Genomic DNA, 14,954 nt, shown 5'->3' on the forward strand with positions numbered 1-14,954 from the left:
AGACCAAAGACCCCAAGAGGCACCCTTAAAAAGGGAATAGGATACTCCTATGTGAGTATTAAGACGCAGCAAATAATCCTCGCAGTTCATATCTGTGAAAGTGTTCCATTAGTCATCCGTGTTTTCAACAGTAATCGGATCCGACGCAGGCTGAGGACAGTCTTGTGTCTTCATTTGATACCATGGCAGTCGATTGTCTTAGTATATTTCACTCGACACAATTTTGTATCTACCAGTAGGATCTAAAGCACATGGTTTAGGCCTAGGCCTGGATCTTGCAAGATAGTCGAATTTGGCATAAGGAGGTGATTGCACAGACCTATCAATCAATCTTTTCTGCTCGTTTGTTTGCTTGTTTTTTGTTTTTCAAATGAGGAAAGAAACAGTACATGAGATTTCCAAATAGGAAAACCACCAGCCGAAATTTACGCAGAGCCATGTCAGAGATAGATGGACCTTTTGTCCGACATGTTGCAGGAATTTGGACCTCCTTGGGCATTCAATGGTTTCAACAAAACATCTACATAGGGTTTTCAGTACTTTATGACCAGTCAGATCCACTGTGAAGCATTCAACTTCTCGCTCTCCTCTAGTCAGATCAGTGATAACTGAAGTACATCTGAACCTGTTTATGTGACAGAAGGCAGGTGCACACGCTACGGCCAGTAAGGATGACTTATTGTACGTCATAAGTCAGAGACAAAAACGGGTCTTTGGTATCACTGGAAAGAACCTCTATGATTGATGACCAGCAGAGCCAACGCCAGGTGGGCGAAAACGGGGGAAATGGCGCTACCCTCGGGCTAGAAAACCGACGGACCAAGTCGGCGACCTCTTTTAATCTGGCCATGATGACGGCATATACTTCATACGATTCTAATTTTGAAGAACGTCTCATAATTATGAAGTAGCCATTCTGTGAGACTTTACGTGATCTGGCGGCGGGGTTTACACTCCCTGCAGGCCCTGCATTTTGGATAACCAACACGCGCTAAGATGCACGCTCCGTTGGGATATATACAAAATTAAAAAAAAAAAATTGCCGAGTAAGCTCACACGGTTCTTCGCAAACGACACTCGCGTTACAAGTCCCATACGGGCAGAGATAAAATTTTGACAGCTAAAATCAACGCCCACAACTGCAACGCTTTGAGAAATGTCAGTTTCGATATCCTTGGACTCATCTTTGTCATCCCAAGATTTTCTGGTCATTTGAACTGCCAACAGGCAGGCCCAACGCAGAATAAAACCCAAAAGTTTCCTTCTCATAGCTTCTATATTTCGGCTGACGAGGGAGGTAGGCCTAAATTAATTGCAAGGCTTGCATTCATTATTATAATTTATATCATTACAACCCAAAACGGGCAGGTGATTCTAGAAACTAACAACGTCAAATGTTTATTTTGAGTGGAAATTGGTTTCGCTCCGTTTACGTTTCCACAGCAAAAATATCTGTCATGTTTTTGGCCATTCCCGTCATAAAACATTTTGCTATTTTGAAAAAAACTGCCAACTTTGCTTAGTGATGTAAATATTCATAACGGAGAATATTTCAAGCAGAGACAGCCGTTAGCCTTGGACATATCAACTCCCCGCTCTTCGATAAATGGTATCAAATTGCTTTGTCCTTTCGAATGCATACCCTGAAGTCACACTTCAGAACACCTGGTTGAGTAGAAAAAATCCCGAAAGATTGAATGTGTCTGGACTGGTAACAATCATAGGTAATGGCCGATTTCAATCATCCTGAGGGACATGTCACAACACCGTCTACATACACCGCGCTATCGACGTTTTGCTCCTCATACAATCCACAACAACAACAATGTCGCCCTTGCAAGCTTGCCTAAACCAGCAAGGAGCATCTAGTGTGCATGCTTGCCGCTGGTGTTTGTGGCGATCGTGATTAATTTCCAACAACGGGATTTCTCGAGCGCACGAAATGAGCGCGGTATACAGAGCCCTTTTAAAGGATTGTCAAACTCACCAGAAAAGTGCATATTATGCATTCGGTTCCGATACAATTTGATAGTGTGGCAATATGAGACGAATTAAGATATAGGCCTGCTCCCATTTCCGCGTAACTTTATGCGGAGGGTTGTAAATGTGTACATGCATGCAAACCACCATATGCAAACCTGTCAAGGTATTCGTGTTTGCCACTGTTGGAAGATATTTTGATAACTGGTCCTTTTTTCCGTACTTGGGGCAATCGAAGCATTTCTGTTTGATTGTCATATCCTAAAAACCGTCAATAAAAATGAAATTAGCCTCACCAGGAACAGATGTTTGTGAAAACAACTTACGCTAATATTAATCCTTGTGCGTGTCGGCACGCACACAACAAATATATTCATTCCAACTTAGTCATCGTTCAATTTGAACAGCTTGCCCGAAATCAAATGCTATTTCGTCTAAATTCCAGCCACTTTAAAAATTCATATGCAGAAGTGGCGCCTGTCGGGGGTAGCTTGTTAGGTCACAAATCGTGGTCCAAAACAGCCTGGGCTCTCAATCTCATCATTTTCTATTCAACGAATTCCAGCGTACTACTAAACGTCCTCTCTCTCTAATCCAACATCCAATTTGGCCCCGACCTCTCCACCTCAGTTTAATTAAATCGATTTCAAAGATAAACGGGCCTCAATTGAAATAAAGTCTGGAGGAGGAAGGCGTGAATGTGCCCGCCCGGGTACTGTTAGTTCAACCACGGTAGGTAGCGTTTGCCATGACTATTATTTACTTCTGATACGCGGATAAAGGCTTCGTGGACCTATTTTTCCGGGCGATTGGCCTCGTATTTCAGGTTGCGTTATTTTCCTCCTAAAGGGTTGGGTGGTATACGCTGTATATGCTGCACGATTTGGCTCAGTTCATGCATAACCTGTTTAAAGCCGTCACTGTGATAATAATGACAGAAAATATCCACTAACGGTTTTTGTACGTTTACCTAAATACTCCTCTTAGTCGCTGAGCAAAAGTTTCATCGGGACGGTTATTTTACTGGATTACAGTGTAAAGCAAATCTTCAATTCTTCGGGCTAAACTCGATTCACAAATATTCAATCAATCTGTTTCTGTTTGGTTTTTAAAATACAAAGGCATCTTAGGTTTTCTATATTGTGCTTTCTCTTCGCGTGTAGCGGCAGATATGGATAACTCAGCGCTGTATCACTCGCTGTTTGATATTACACTATAAATTGCACGATCCACTTGACGGATTGTCGGCGACATTTGCCATTTAAGTTAATCAAAAATATTCTTCACCGGCAAAGAAGATCCACGTTCGGTATAGGCACAAATCCATTTCTTTTCTGGCATGTAAGTGCAAGTACCCCTTACTTAAGAATTGATCCCGCGCAGACGAAGCAACATTTTCTTTTCCATGTTTTCCGACTTGGAGCGGGTGTCATAAAGATGTGAAAATCCGTTGCTTCAGTTATTTTTCCGTATAACCCAGCTGCGTTCCAATCTACTTTCATTTCCGGAGGAGGACACACCTTGTAACAAAACTGAGCTTTGAAAGGAAGAGGGAAGGACTTCAACTTTGCCAAGAGGGACAAGCACGAGAGCGATCCTCAGCTAATTTGTCAAGGAATCGTACGTACGTACGTACGTACGTACGTGGTCAGACAACGCTTAAAGGCCAGCCATCGTAGGATGGGAATTGTAGCAGATGTATGGCATGCCTAAGCTGACAATACTGACCTTTCAGGCGGACACGAAACCATTTTCTTACTCGCCCGGGCGTAATCATGACTACACCGGACAAGTTTGGCCCCTACGGCGGTCCATAATCTTTCTAAACTGTATCGCCTGGTCGTGCAAACAATCATCGGATACGTCTCCGACACAACTCATCCTTATACAAACTGATGACATTGCTATCAGCAAGCGCGTAACACGAGTCTAAGTCAATGAGCACGTCAATTATTAAGTGATGACTTTCTGGTCAACGTCGGGGCTTAGGGATACTGTCAAACTCAGCAAACTGTACTCAGTTAATGATTGCCTTCAACAGAGGGAAATCCTAGACGCTGACGCGGCTACCTTGACGAGAACGAAACATCTACGTTGCATGGGAATTCGTAAATGGGCGCACTAATGTAGCTCTGCTTCTTGTAACTGTCAGCCTGCCCAGATAATGTTTCGGTGCGTAATTGCGCGCGAAAATTAACACGTGTCAATTCTTTTGTGCAACTGACGGAAGATGAACTTACGAAGTGCTGCAACCTACGCTCTCCCGCATGGGATAACCGACGAGGCCTGTTACTTCATATTGTCTTGTGACATTTATAGTGGAAGGATATGTTTCAATCACGGATGTAAAACTAGAACGCAACACTCCAGACTGTCAGACTTGAAGGCTCTTTTGCCGATTGACAAACGTACAACTGCAAATATGGGTTTCTAACTAACAACAGCTTTAGCTTGCAGCAAAGTAAGGATGATGCCACATCGTAGACAAAGGTTGAGCGCGTGACTGATCAATAAGAGACATACTCGGGTATAACATACATGTAATTGAATACCTCATTAAAAGAATTAGACAGGCCCAACTCCACCATTTTGGCCTAGGAGAATTAATTGGTTTCTTTTGCAACTCCCTCAAAAATCTTCAGTTATTTTTCTGTTGAAATCAACAAAGATTTAGCTAGAGTTGGGCCCTTCTTTCAAATAGGTTTTCAATTAAACATATACAGTATATTAAACATATATCTGCATATACAACACGCGTGAGCCAAACGCCAGAGTGATACGTATACATTAATATGTGACATTTACAAAAACTATGTAGGCCTAAAGTAAAAGTGAACACGGAACCTTTAGTGACGTATTGATGAATTAACGTGGCTGCATAGTGCCTGTAGGCTTATACTGGTTTATATTATATGAAGAGTATGATGATTGTCGTGAGGACGGTGCATAAACTCCTCTAAAGATGTATTTCTTAAGACCATGAGCAGGACCTACCGGTAACTGTTTACAACCGGAAAAGGGTACATCTTCAGATGTGAGTATGTTTATTTTTCTCTACGGTTCTTTGTTAAGGAGGCGGTTTGGGGTTACACGTCTTTATTTTATAACTTTGGCGCTCCAGGGGAGCGTGCACGCAGGTTATACCAATCCATTATCGGTTATTTATCATCATCAATCTATTCCATTGTGTCACATGTCCCTGTCAAGTAAATATTGAGCTTTGTTTCTGAAACCACACTTTACCAATTCGGGCTGAATCACAATCCGAGCTGCGGTTGTACCGTAATTAACCGATGCAGTCACTTTTATGGCGTAACATTAACGTTTGGTTGCCGTGCAAGGATTGACCAATCAGGATCAAGGATACAAAGTCTCCCATCAGGAGACAATGGAGTATAACGGATACTATAACCCTGGGTATCATTATATTACAGTCGCTATGACGCCATCAATTCAGGCATTGTGCCAAACTATTAAGTATCAGTTCACTACTTTACTCATTTCCCAAGCACAGGTATGATACCCGTTAGGTGGTTTTAAAAGTTTACGGAGGTAGCCTACACTGTAGTGTTTGTGTTTGTGAGCTAGTAGATCCGTAGTAACATCACCCGACAGCCACAAGAATGATAACAGTAAACTAAGTAAATCGTTCGCAACCTGTACCTACACGTCACATACCTGCATGTTAGCAAGCCCATGAAAGCGTCAGAATGACAAGGTAGGCTATCCCTTGACGCGCTAAGACCAAATTGTGTGAAGAACTCATTTGCTCAAATTACACTGCTAAGTGTAACCACTCGGCTGATTACTTTACCTACAAATAACTGCCATCCACCAAAAACATTTCTATAAGCATGTTCAGTGTAAGAGCACAATGAAAGTAACAGCCTCATATTTGTGAAACTTTGAAAATTCGCGTATAGAACATTGACGGATCACAACACGTTATGCGTAATCTCTGAAGTAAATGTTTCTTTAACATCTCCATCAGCCCTCAAGGGGGAATATTTTGGGAATGTCTGTATAGGGAATTTTGATTTTCCAAGCACGAGGGGTCCGAGATCGCTCACGTCACCACCGTTCCACGGTGGGTCCGAACTGAACGCTGCATGCCGACCCTAGCCAGATCACAAAGAGGCGGAAAGCAGAAACTTTATGGCAAAAGAGGAGAGCTTTTGCCGGAGTCGAGCTTGTTTCATCCATAACTCTATGCCAGAAATACCCAGCCCCAACCTCCCTGCACCACCAAAGGCTGCATGACAAAATTGACAGCGTTTCAAGTTGAGCACTCTATACGCGCATAACCCAATAAGTCCCTCCATATCGTCTTGCAATCTACTCCAATGATTATTTTCGTCCACGAAGGATAAAGGTTTCTCAGTCTTTCTCCTTCTAAACCAGCCTCATCCCCAGTGAGATCGCGTGGCTCTGTTGCGAGGAAAAACATGTCATTGTACTTAATCAAAAGGGGCCCTATCAATTCCGCTGTTTCGCATAGGTTCAATTGTCAGGTAATATTGAGAGTGGCCTCGCCTTTGTCGATAGTCCCTGGAGCCTGGAAATATTTGGGATGAAACATTAACAGGAAGTGGCATGAATGTAAACCCACACAATAAATGCATCCGCGATATAGTCAGAAATATATGTGACACCTGGTTTAGCTTACAAATGGCACTGCAAACACAAGAAATGCCCAAACAGCCCTTCGGGAAATTCTACTGCAGTCGGTTGACTCATAAAAAAGCCTTTGTAAATATATATATATACTTTTAAGACATTATCACTAACCGGTATTTTTTTTCGAACTGCTTTAGTACTTATGGCCTTCAAATAATTGTGCAAAGCATTTTAAACAAAAGAACAAATATACGAAGTATCTCAGCAAAACAAAGAGGGTGGTTCAAATTATCCTGTATCTACAACTCGCTCGTAAGCGATACGGTTATTGTCTGTATAACGTTCTCCATTCTCCTGGGCGCGCTAACGAAATAAAACCCGAGTAAGCATGCTAAAAACATGAAGTGCAGCCCTGGAAAACCATTACCAAGTAAACATCATGCCAACATATGGATCGACCTCGCACGCACTCAAACTTTCCAAACTCGGCACAGCCAGTGCTTAAGTGCTTGCTCGAAATATTTCTAAAACTATTAGTCAATGCCTTCTACATATTGTGCTGAATAAAAGACTCTAATTGATATTTTACTTTTTTAATAAAACACTTCTAAGCTAAAACTTTTCAAAGGTGACGCGCGAACAAAGAACAAAATTTACAACCTCGCATTTCTTATGTCATTAATTTGCTGGGATACCATAACAACGTTACGGGAGCTCATTAATACGTATCTGGATGTAAATTACTCGCTGACAAGTAACCTATTGATGTCATATATGAAATGAATTAGGGTGGGTTTGGGCTGTGGTAATGTTCTTTATCTTGTGGGTTTATATTATTACGCAGTCGTTAAACGTGAAAGCTCTTTCAAACAAAATGGTTCAATTTACCAAAAACTCGTTCATAACGGCCATTTTTGCTATTAGCATTTAGCTTTATTTCCACAGAGACCACGTCAATAAGATTGTATGAGCTTGACCTAAGGCTGGGAATTCCCTTGCGTGAAAAATAATCTGGCCATATACATGCCACACCGAACCATTAGCAAACGAAAGAAAATAAATTTACCCGTTAAAAGAGAAAAATAATGGGTACTAATTTTATTATTTTTTGTCTTACTTAGCAGGTAGAATTCTTCGTCATTTCTTTTTCAGTGATCAAAGCATACCGCCCCAAGGCAAAATTAATGACTTCTGACTTCGCTGTCAAATAAGAACAACGAAAGTACCATAAAAATCAGTCTACTTATATCGCTTTGGGAATACAATTTCGATCTTTTATTCTCATGTCTGTCCTTATATGTGAAATACTACATCATTGAATAAGTTTCCAATTGGAAGCTGATGAGGAAATGTACCTGTTCTGCAATACATGGTGAGAAAATTACTTCATCTTTAAAGTCCAGTCGTTAAAATGGGAAAACGAAAGAGTAACGGTTTTAAATGGTAACTATTTTGCCACTAGGATAGCAGTATTAAGGGAAACTAATACTCAATTGCACGGCAATAACAAAATTCTTTGAATTTCTTATGTTTAATACCAAAAGGTCGACGGAAAAATGTTTCCAAAAGCAGACGGTAAACCGTATCTTTGCGCCCTGTTGTAGCGTCTTCTGTCTAAGAGAGTGCACGTGAGGCCCCTCCACATCATCAAATACCCCATTAGAACAGTACCGTAATGACCTTGTACCTAGCCAAATGGAGACATCAAGCCGTTAGAAAGCCTCGTCCTTGTTTCCTCTAACCTTGTAATTACCAATCTATTCAATGATTTTTATTCATGACATTTTGGTGAACTGCTGTGTGGCATATTTGCGTGAATAAATGACTTCATATTTCAACATTTATATCCGTATTTTAATATACTCTTTAGCAATTCTTTTTCCTATGATAAGCAGTTTTGGCTAACATGTCCCATTTTCGTGTTTTTAATGAAAGACAAACACAATGAAAGTGGCCATCTGATCCCAAAGAGATCATCACCATTTGTTTTTCTCTATTCATTTTTTTTTATCACCACGACAAAAAGTTGGGAAATAAAACCTTACAACAGATACCTTGGTTACCCTGAGATGAAATTCAAAGTTTGCCGCGTTTTAAACGCGGCAATACGCGTCCTTAAATGATATTCTAAAAGTACCATCCTTGAATCTACTTTACCATGTTCAGTGCAGCTGCAAACGTTAAACGGGGAAGAATTTCAATTCCGCCTAAGCGAAATATTTTCAATTATTATTAGCTATAGGCCTACAAGCAATCATTTGCAAGGAGTTATACAGAGCTTATGATTGTGTTATCTTTCCTTTGAATGACTACTGAGTTTGTAATTTGGCGTTGATAATTAAGCTTCAGGTGCCCCTATACAGCTTAGGGAGTTCGAGAAAAAAGGGAGATTTGGAGTCAACCACATCCGATTCGTCTAGTTATGAACAAGTTTCAGCGCGATAACCACATTTACACAAGTAAGCATAAATGCCAACCTTTAGTCTTTGCATTAGATTATCCCGGATGATACACCCCCATCCCCTGATCACAAAATATAAATTCATATTTCATGGATGCCAGTTGTTTTGCTGTCCTTCCCGTGAGCCAACAGCATCTGAGGCTATGGCCCATTTTGTCCGTGCACCAACGTTTTTTATAAAGTCGAACACGCAACGTCAGAGGTGACAGAGGTATCTGTGCTTACGAGATGCTACCACTATGCATGTTATGGTCCTGGATCGCAATTACCGACTTCATATTTCCCCACCAGCACTGGGCATCCCTAATGTGCGCATTGACTGTAAACCACATCTTGGAAGAATTGGTGCGGATACTAATGCACCAAAGAGAGCGTGAGAAGAACCTCTCAGCGACGTTGAACGGCGGGATTCAGAAACAAAGACAAAAGTCGCCCTGAAATGTCGGATAATATACGGGCAGTGAAGTTGTGCACGCGTATATCACCTAGGTAGCAGGTAATGAAATTTATCTTTTGTACATTCTTCAGACACGTTTTCACACAAGTGAACACGCCTCGCACTATTTCAGCATGCCGAAGGGTGGACCTGATGCGTTTCAGAAAAACACTGTCATAACAGCCAACTTTGGAACCCACAAAGCAGATTTTATTTCAACCGAATCTTCAAAATCTTTAAATGGAAATTGCTTCAATAGCACGCTTATTCAAAGGGTTTTTACTAAGCTACCACTTACTTTGTACCACAATACACTCGACGGAGAGTCGGATTACGGAAATGTCATACTGTGCCCCATTCCAAATCTCTTCAAACGGGCTCTGAAGATTGGGTCTTCAATTCCAGACAATTGCCGATGACTGGAGTTTAACACATTACTTCTCGGGGGTTCTCCTTGCATTTCAGCATATGCAATGACAGTCGTAATTTGTCGTTGCGATTAATAATTGTGAATTTAAAGACACTATTTTAATTCAGAGAGAAGGCTGCTTGTTTTGCTACCAAAATGACCAAAAATATGGAAAAGAGCACATCAAAGGACTAATTAAATTGCGCACCTTGTCACGGGCCTCCCATTGCATTTTGCCAACCAAAGTGAATTCCAATCGTTTCTCTTTCACTTTCCTTTTCATCCAATGCAAATACTGCATAACTTCCAAAAGGAGTAAAAAATGTATTTAAATGTGTCATTACACTCTCTAATGACAGAAAAGTAAAGAGTGCTTTAATATGTATCTTTAATTGGTTACTAATCTTGTCAGTAATTTTTCAAACGCTGTTTTTTAATATGAATTCCACAAGAGCACATAAAAAGACCCAGTCAAACTTTCACAACTTCTACGATCTTTGCCTTCTGAAAGAAAGCTATTTTGGCCAGGGGAATCTTGGCCACGTCCTGCAATGTGGTTGGTTAGCAGCTCACTAAATCGTTAACACGACTCTATATCAAACCCTCAGTGGCCAAGGGCAAATACAAAAAGTTTAACCAAATTGTACCAATGTACAAGCATTCGCAGCTTGGCAAAGAACGAGCTTTGTATATGCCGGGACATAGGCAGAACGTGACTTTAAACTTTTTCACAAGAAAGCTTGAAATTACATTTCGCCCCAAACCTCTCGAATGGAAGCTTTTATAGAAGCAGCGACGTGCACAATATACAAGCAGACCCGCAAGGCCACCTTAAACTTTCACCTTGAGGAACATCGTAAAATACTCGGGCACCGTATGTGGCTCTGATTTGCTTGATAAAGTCATTGAGACTGGATGAGGCATGTGTCTTTAGTCTGACTTTTATAATCTCAAGTGCAGGCGTTTAATTTTTGCACCGAGGATCAGTAATTACCAATTTATCAGGTCAGCAGCTGCACTTACCTTATGCGTGACGTGCCTGTAGTACGTTTCACAACCAAAGCCTTGTGCCTCCCGGCTTGCAAAAAAAGAGACTTGACAAGAGCCAACAAGCACAGTGAAACTTCCAAATCACCGCTTTCTTCCACTTCGTCGCCAAAGTGTTGGACAGAACCGACAACACCGATTGGTAGCTTGCTGTATTATGTCGCACAACACCGCAGACGATTTGTCCGTGCGCAGTGACGTTTGCCCCCCTGTCTGAGCCGCGACTGGCCACGGCACGGTCCTTAAGAGTCGTTCTGCTCCCAGCCTCCCTGACAACTGCACATGTAGGCGGGCGACCCAACGTACGACAAGGACGTCACCTGGCGGTGGTGCGAAATCTTCTCGGTTCCGACGACTATTCGGCGCAATGAATTCATATCAAAATTGGTTGGACGCGTCGGACGAGTCGCCTCATTGGTCCACTGGCTAGTTGTAGCAAAGGCAGTGAGGGAAGGGCGCACTTGCGGTGCATTAACAAAAGAAAAACAAACTTATGTGGTCCAAATAGTCCAGCTGGCCATGCCTGCATGAGACTCGGCATCTCAGAACCCCTAAGTACAACAGATTCTCTCAGTGGAGAAAACAGTGACAAATTATTCCAGCGATTCTGCCTACTATTCTATAAAGCAACATCTAAATGGAGGATCGGTTATCATAATGTTTTGATACAACAGCTTCGTGTGGAGAAATGATGGAGGCTATTCACGCGTAAAATGGAAGTGGGAGAGCCGAGGGCGATGAATTCTTCGGCGATATACAAACACAAAATCTTTACTCCGATGTGAGCTAGACGGTAAATTAAACACAAAACAGCCGTCTGCATAAGCTGTCAACTCATCCCCATCGTATCAACGTAATCCTTTTGATAACTCACACGGCACATCTACATTCAGAAAACTTGTACGCCTAAAGGTGTACAAGGTTACCTTGACAACGAAGGAAATATTTGCCATGGGACAGCGAATCAATCTGAGGCTTGAAAGACATTCGTTTGAAGGAGAATTGGAAATAGAAACAGCCAATTGTCAAAGTTGACCAGAATTCAACCTAAGATTTTAGTGCGCAAATACAGGTATAGGATATCAGTTTTTCCTCGTGACGTTTAAATTAGAATTTTTTCAGGCCATGGCCTTCACAATCTTGTTCGATTGAAACGATCGTTCGGTCTAAGCGATGTACTTGAAAATGAAGAGACCTTTGACTTTTCAGATGGCCAGAATTATTGTTTGAATCTGTATGGATTGCAAAAAAGATGTAGGATTAGCCTAAATAAGTAGAGTGTGGTGTAGTTCGATAACCAGAACTAGAAGCCATTACTGCGGTGGCACAACGCTCGTGGACAGATGGAACGCGCGCGTTGCATGCCTCTTCAACTAATAGGGTGTCGAGATTTGTCAAATGTACGTGCGCGTCAAGCTGAAGAATGCGCATGTGAGTGCGGCACCACTACAGTCACGGCGTCTAATCTGACTAGTCTTTACCCACACCAATTCAAGTGAGGCACCTACTTCCCTTTGAAAAGCCATCTGCTTCTGGTCTTGACCTGAGGGGCCAACCTTCAAGGGGACCTTTGAAATTTTTACATGGACCATCTCATATTTCGTTTGTTTGTACATTTGTTTAACTCACTTGAAGGGTTCAGTGTTGGAGAGTTCAGGAGGGGGAAGCGCTTATAATGACAAATACACTGATGAGCAGTTAACACCAGCTTCTGAATTCGGCCACTGCGTTGATGGAAAAGAGCCTTAGGAGGCATTATCATCTTACACAGGACAGAAAAGACACCCAGTTGGCTGCAAAACAGCCAGCCCTCAGCCTTAATGCCTGCATAAAAAAGAAATCTAGCACTTGCAACTCGTGTTTCGAATTGAGACAACCAGCCAACACATTCATTCCGCTATCAATTTTCATGTGCCTTTGATCGAAGTGGATTTCAAGGGATAGGAGAGTTACCGGTGGATCTGTTTCCTCTCTCCCTCAGGAGGCAATGGGCTTGCACTATAAACGACTCTGAACAAAAGCGACGCCAAAAGTTCCGGCTCGTTGGGACGATAGCCAAGGGACAAAGACAGCAATTCCCGGCCAAGTGTGTATCACTATCACCAGGATGTGTAAGGAAATCGATACGGCAAAGCCTAGATTCAAATAATCATTACAGGTCTATTTACTGGAAATTGATTTCAGTAATTTATAAGATATAAATACCGACCTCAGCTAACAACATCGACAAAACCATATCTACGAGCAATAACTATAGAGCCTCCCTAAATGCAGGTCAAGAAAATCCGAGTCCATATTCAACAGGTACATGTGCTTGACTTTCCTGAGAATCCAAGACTCTACTTCGTAGGAAGGAGGCAACAGTAAGCCAATAAACAGAACTTCTGAGCGGCGAGCTGAAACTAACGTGACATGGCTGCTGAAACTTTGTCCAAGAACAATCGATGTGATGACAAAGAGAGAAACTAAATCGAGATAGAACGATCAAATTCCGCATTTCAATCAAATCTACACCAAAACCGAAAAAAATTGTCAGTTAACTCACTAAATTAAATTTGATACGTTTATGTAAAGCTGATTTCATCTAAACCCATGAAAATTGAGGAGTGTGTCCGATCCAATTGCGTCACTAGGACTTGACCAGCGTCGCAAGAGTACGGGGGCAAGAAATGTTAAAGATCGATGCAAAATGTCAGCGCTATCTATGGTCGGACAAAACTTCGATCGATACCTACGTTGGCCTATTTTGCTTCTCAACATAACAGCGTGGAGAAAAAAAAATCAAAACTTGTTTTCATTATAGCAAGTAAGCTTTATACAGTTCCGTCTCCGGGATCAAAATTTGAACGTCAAAAGTTTAGCATTGCCATTGTTGAACAGAAGCTTAAGGCATTCTTCAGAATAGACCCCTCCTGAAAATGCGCTGATATTAGCATTCAAATTCGTTTTGAAAAATCAAACCATTTATGCAGCACACATTGCACAGCAGGTGGTTTTTCAACAAAAAAGCCAAAGACGTCGACCCACTAAAAGCAGTTTTCTTCATACGATAATTTACCAAACAGTGGTTAAAAGGAAAAAGAGAAAGGAAAGCAGCCTGAAGGATATAGAGCTTTCTAGTTTGACGCAGATCTTTTTTTACATTGCCAAGGGTATTTGTTTCCCAAAGAACTGCGTTGAATGTTTGTTTGAGAAAGAAAAAGATGGAATTTCAGCCACGGTGACATTTAATCACATTTCTGTGCCTCTTCGGGCGCTGCGCCCCTTAATTACTTCTAACCCCTTCGACATCGCGTTATAATAGTCAGTCCTTTAATAAAGGAATTCATTTGCGCCGCTCTCGGGAGAGACATTAACTAAAATCCAATTTCCAAGTGCAGAAAGTAATAGCGTCCATACCGGTACTCGATGAATTGGTAATGCATTTTCTGCAGTCTCAAATTATGGAGCTACGCAACTACGTACATGGCATCCTTCGTTTAAGACTAAAGTGGGACGTGACTGAATGGCAACAGTGACCGTCCGCTCCAACGTTACATGTTGGTAGAGTATTCAAAGACGCCCCTCTTGGGGAAATAAGCATTGCTATAAATTTAAAGCCTTCCCCCATTTCCTGGCAGTTCATCGTTTTTATGTCGGAATAACTCCAATTCCGTCGTGATCCAATTCTTCACATCCGATTCCAAGACCCAAGAGGTGCGGCGAACGATGCACTTATGTTTGTTAATACTGCTTCTGTCAAACGGTTACTGATTGTGAGCAAGGGGTAGTGAAAAAAGACGAAAATCAAACTAAGAAACAAAAATACTGAGGTCTATACAAACACCGAAACATGCAACGATATGGGTTTTAGATAAGCTACACGTGACATTTTAAGAGGCAAGTGTTCCATTGCACGTGCTCCTGTATGAAACAAAATCACGTGGTAACGTAAAATGATTGATACCTTAGGTTTAAGGGGAGAAAGTATAATATCAAACATAAGATAAATGGCCTTAATTAAT

At 41.6% G+C, this 14,954-nt stretch overlaps 1 protein-coding gene across 2 annotated transcripts in view; it reads right to left on the reverse strand.

Annotated features, from left to right (window-relative positions):
- LOC110983600 (uncharacterized) overlaps nucleotides 1-11,221 on the reverse strand; it is a 35,529-nt gene extending 24,308 nt beyond the window's left edge. For both annotated transcript variants that reach the window (XM_022242964.2, XM_022242965.2), the window contains exon 1: nucleotides 10,927-11,221. The gene's annotated coding sequence lies outside the window, so the exon portion shown is untranslated. The remainder of the gene's footprint in view (nucleotides 1-10,926) is intronic.
- Between the last annotated feature and the right edge of the window lie 3,733 nt (nucleotides 11,222-14,954).

Source organism: Acanthaster planci, linkage group LG14, assembly GCF_054643075.1.
Source record: "Acanthaster planci isolate LZ-2023a linkage group LG14, COTS_SCS, whole genome shotgun sequence".
NCBI lineage: Eukaryota > Metazoa > Echinodermata > Asteroidea > Valvatida > Acanthasteridae > Acanthaster > Acanthaster planci.